Source organism: Mandrillus leucophaeus, unplaced genomic scaffold, assembly GCF_000951045.1.
Source record: "Mandrillus leucophaeus isolate KB7577 unplaced genomic scaffold, Mleu.le_1.0 Scaffold50, whole genome shotgun sequence".
Lineage (NCBI taxonomy): Eukaryota > Metazoa > Chordata > Mammalia > Primates > Cercopithecidae > Mandrillus > Mandrillus leucophaeus.
In genome coordinates, this window is record NW_012105365.1 from 594,540 (window position 1) to 599,998 (window position 5,459).

Sequence of the window (5,459 nt, forward strand, 5' to 3'; positions counted from 1 at the left end):
CAAAACTTTGCAGGAAGGGAGAAAATCATTAAAACAATGACTCAAAAAAACAAAAATAAAAGAAAGACAAAAAGAAGCAAAGTAAGAGAAAGAAAAGAATGAACAAAAGAGGAAAGAAAGATACTTTGAAGTATAAATATATACATTTTTAACAAATATTTTTGGTAAAGATATTGATATATGTTTACATAGTTCATGCATCAAAACATGCTTACTCATGCAAAATTTATTAAACTACATTCTTCAGTTGAAAGAAAACTGTAGGACAGGATTAATTAGCACAGCATGTGTGAAAGCTTTCTTTCTCTGTTCCTTGTCAGTTGCTATGGTTACACTACAGGAAGAGAGCTACACTACCTTTTAAAAAAGATGCAGTTCATGGATTACTATCAAAACTTCTTATATTAATGTTTAGTTTGATTTAAAAGTCAAAAAGCAAAGTGCTAACCAGACAAGTGCAGGTTATATGCACGTTGCTGCTTTGGCTGAGTGTGTGCTCAAGAAGGGGTACAATTTCCGATGGACACCTAAAATGGCTTGCATAAAATTCAGTGTATCCAACTTCAAGGTGCTGACATTTCTAACTAATGAAAGACCCCAGAGTAAAGGGGATAATCCTGCTATTCAAGCCCTACTGCCAATGATTCAAAGTTGAGCTGCCCTGATACTAGCATAGCAGAATCTTGGATTTCTGGAGGAGTTAAGAAGCTTTACAGCTAACCTCTTACCCAATAACAAAATTCCTCCTCACATCTCTATGATGGTTATCTTATAGATAATATCTGCTGCTACCCTGAGCCTGGTTCTACCCTCTGGCATGGACACAGAATAAATCACAGGATAGTGCTCCCGACATTTTCCCTAAGCAGACCAGCCATTCAGCACCAAACAATGAAGACTCCTCAGGCCTCATCATAATAGCGCTCTCTGCTGCATTAGACTCTGCTGACCACTCTCTTTCTTCTACATTATCTCACTTTATTTCTCAGATAGAGGATAGTTAACCGGAATGACTTGGTCTCCTTCTGGGACCTTCCCCTTTTTGCCCCTTAAATGCTGGTTTTGTCTATAGCTATATATACATATGCTCAAACCAGTGCTTTCTCAAACATAGGCACTTTATAGGTCACTGGGCCTTATGTCAAGTTTTTTAACTGTCATCCATAGATGATTTCGCCCAAGATTTTATCTCCAGCTTATACTTGTCCTTGGACTTCAGACCTGGTTCTATGTATTTCCCTACTAGGCATAGGTGCTAGATGTCCTACAGGCACTCAATATAATTCCAGCCAGAAGTAATACAGAGAATACACCAAAAGAGTCCAGGAGCAAATGCATTTTACTAGTAATTATTTTAAGTTCCAAAAATAGCCAAGGTTCTTTTCTTTTAGCTGTACACAGATGTAAACTAGAACTTATAGTCCATGTACATTTAATTATTCCTTCAAATTCCAGTGCATCCTCTTCTTTTAGGTGGTAAAATTGGCTGGGGATTTGAGCAATCTCTTTAACTCTGTGGAGAAAATTGCTCAACCTAGGATAAGGTTCAGAAATGATAACTCCCATTCCTTTGCTTTGACTAAGGAATTGAGAAGGAACTGGCAACACTGACTTACTCCTTTCAAACTAAGTGAAATTAATAACAGCAAATCTAGCTGAATTTTCAGTCAACTAAAATGCAGTATAGAAATAGTACCTTTCATTACTTCAGAGTCTTTCCAGAAAATGGACGAACGCTTTGTGTTGGTCAGTGGTTTCATATTATATTATGGAGTAACTCCCACACCTCTCTCTCAACACACCTTAATCCCCAAATTAAACAATCAGAAAAAAAAAAGTCTTGCTCCTAGTTAATCACAAAATCAAAATTTCTAGGAGAAAGGTTCCTTTCTTTATCACTTGACTCCAGACAGACATAAAATGCTTGGATAATATTTTACCACAAGACAGTTACACTGGGAAGGGAAAGACTTGAGGCCTTCTCTATTCCACGAATCAGTCCATGGGGTGAAGGCTTTTGGACTTCATTCACATTCCACAGCCAAAGACTGGCCAAGAATTTCTTTTTTGATATAATTTTTAAATGGAGTATTCCCCCTCCTACAGGATTTTTACTATATTAAATATCTTATGATGTGGTAACACTATTTGAAGATACTCTATTGCTGCTATTATAGAGTATCAATAAACAACCAACAAATATTTTCTTATGGTGTTCTAGCCTTTAATCTTTTCTCTCTGTACTTGACAAGGTTTCCCTGAATGACTTTATTTACTCCCATGGCTTAAGTTACCATCTATATATACTGATGATCCCAAACACATATTGCTAGCATCAACCTTCCCCTAAAGCTTCAAGTTTCTATATCAAAAATGTCCACTTAGATCTTCCATGATAGTCCACAGGTATCTCAATTAAACATTTTTCCTGTCTCCAATTTTCCAACCAGTACTACATACTTTAGCATCTCCAACTGACTGCTATACATGACCATCCATCCATTCACCAAAGCTGTAAGTCTTGTTTTGGTGTAGTCTCCCTCTACTTACAACATCACAAAACCCAGTGGATTTTACTTTATAATTTTCCCTCTTTTCTTCCTCCTCCTTAGGTTCTCATATCATCTCTTGCTGGATTATCACACTAGCAAGTCTGACCATGGCACAATATTATCTTCAAAATATAGACAATAAATGATGTACATTTATTAAAATTATTTTTATTGTTGGCCAGGCGCAGTGGCTAACACCTGTAATCCCTGCACTTTGAGAAGCCAAGGCAGGTGGGTCACCTGAAGGCAGGAGATCAAGACCAGCCTGGCCAACATGGTGACACCCCGTCTCTATTGAAAATAAAAAATCAGCTGGGTATGGTGGCACGTGCCTATAATCCCAGGTACTCGGGAGGCTGAGGTACGAGAATCGCTTGAACCCAGGAGGTGGAGGTTGCAGTAAGTTGAGATCACGCCTGGGCAAAAGAACAAAACTCCGTCTCAAAAGACATAAATAAAAACAAAAATTAATTCTATTGTTTAATTGGAACATGCCTCAATGCAAATAACAGTAACAATAACAACAAAAGACTTAAATGCCCAATCTACTCATATAATCACTATGAGATGTGGGTACCCGCCAACTCCCTCCCTCTTATTTGACTTACTAGGAAGTGTATCCTTTCCAGAAAATTGGGCATCTTAAGGACAGGCCTGTTTTTTGTTTGTTTGTTTTTTAAATACATTTGCCATCCTATGGTGTTGTTTAAAGTGGAAAAGTAGTTTCAAGATTACAATTAAAATATCCTTTTCTTTCCTTTGAATGTAATATATTTGTTTTGGTTTCTGTCTAGACTTTCAACAGTGCTACTTTTTACAAGAAACCAAAATCCCTTAAAAATGTTTAGATTTATTCAGTAGTCTTCCTGCTGAATAAGGGTATTCTCTGAACATAAATAAAAAGGAATTAAGTCCAGAAAACACTGAAACTTGTTAAAGTAATATTTGATTTTATTTAACTATCCCCGAATTTTTTAAGTTCAATAAATTATGCCTAACTTGTATATATCCTAAAGGGTACAGATTTTTTTTAAAAAAATATATTTCATTTGGCTGGGTGCAGTGGCTCATGCCTGTAATCCCAGCATTTTGGGAGGCTGAGGCAGGTGGATCACCTGCGGTTAGGAAGTGAAGACCAGCCTGGCCAACATGGTGAAACCCCGTCTCTACTAAAAATACAAAAAATTAGCCAAGCATTGTGGCGGGTGCCTGTAGTCCCAGCTACTCGGGAAGCCGAGACAGAGAATCACTTAAATCCCGGAGGGGCAATTGCAGTGAGCCGAGATCGCACCACTGAACTCCAGCCTGGGCAACAATAACGACACTCCATCTATAAAAACAAAACAAAACAAACAAACAAAAAAGCTATACACACACACACACTCATATATATATATAATTTTTAAATAACAGAAATAATAACATTTTAATATAAGCATTCCACAGAAGACATAAAATATTCAAATAATTAACTTTCATATACAGTACCGATTTATTTTTTTTCTATTTTTTCTCTTTTTGCATAGAAAATAAAAACAATATGGTTCTCTGGGAAATAACAACTTTAAGTGAAATTAATAGATGTGGTAAACAAACTAGTTAGAATTCTTTAGCTAAATACTATATGAGAAACATGCTTTTGTTCTTAGAGCATTAGCATGCATATTGGAAGACTTGTGATATGGTAAAACTAAATGCCTAGTAGTGGTTCTGGCACTATCTAGTTTGTTATTTCTCCGTGATTAAGTGACTTAAGCTTTCTAGCTTTGGTTTCACTATGTGTATGATGAGGGGCCTGAGATATGGGGTCAGTAAACTATGGCCTGAGAGCCGGCCATTTGTCTTTGTAATTAAATTTTGGTGGAAAACAGCTACATCCATTCACTCATGTATTGCCCACAGCTGCTGTTGCATTAAACCATCTGACCCATAGGCTATGATATTTAGTACCTGGCCCTGTAAGAAAGTTTGCTGACTCCTGGGACAGACTAGGCTAACTTCAAGTACTAATTCATTCAAGTACTAATGCTCAGTGATCCTAAGAAAATATTTTTCACTAAAATCTTCACTCAATGTATGAAGATCACATGTGCTCAAATTCTTAAACAGCCCTTTAAATAATTCCACCTCAATGATCTCATCACATCACATCTGCATTAGAAGTGAATGAAAAATCATTTTCAATAGAGTATATGTGAATATATCATTTTCACAGTTCACTGGTTTACATTTCATTTGCTAGTTTCTGCTTCTCAGTTAATGAAACTTGTAGTTATTATTCCAATGCTAGATGACAACACAATATAAAACATGAATTTCAAAGCCTGACTAAATTGGCAATTTTGATGAATTTCCATAACCACGCTGATTTATTACCAATTTTCAAAACTTAAAGGTAAAACCCATTGATTCATTATAAGAATCTGTTTTAAGTCAAGGTATAATATTCAGAACTTTTAAGGCATTTGTTTGTATTAATATATACTCAAAACATTATACACGTATATACCTATATGTGTTAAAGAGAAAATATTTGTTGACATAATTACAACCATAATTAGGTCAAGTAAGGTAAGACTAACTGTGATTTACGCCAGAGAAATACTTTGCACTTGATGGGAAAGAAGTCAATCTATGAAGTTAAAAATTATTATACATACATATTCAAAATGACAACATATGCTCTTGTTAGTGTATTAATTTCTTTACTTTTTGAAAGAAAAAATTAGTATGAGTGCTTTTATGAGAGGCTTCTGAGAAAACTCTTCCCATTTCCTGCCTAAACCAGCTAGGTTTCTCTCCCTTCCTTCCTTCCTTTCCTCCTTCCTTCCTTCCTTCCTTCCTTCCTTCCTTCCTTCCTTCCTTCCATCTGTCCGTCCTTCCTTCCTTTCTCTTTCTTTCTCTTTC

At 36.1% G+C, this 5,459-nt stretch overlaps 1 protein-coding gene across 4 annotated transcripts in view; it reads right to left on the reverse strand.

The window, feature by feature from the left end:
* CDK14 (cyclin-dependent kinase 14) overlaps positions 1 to 5,459 on the reverse strand; it is a 603,701-nt gene that overhangs the window by 254,992 nt on the left and 343,250 nt on the right. The gene's annotated exons all lie outside the window — the stretch shown is intronic.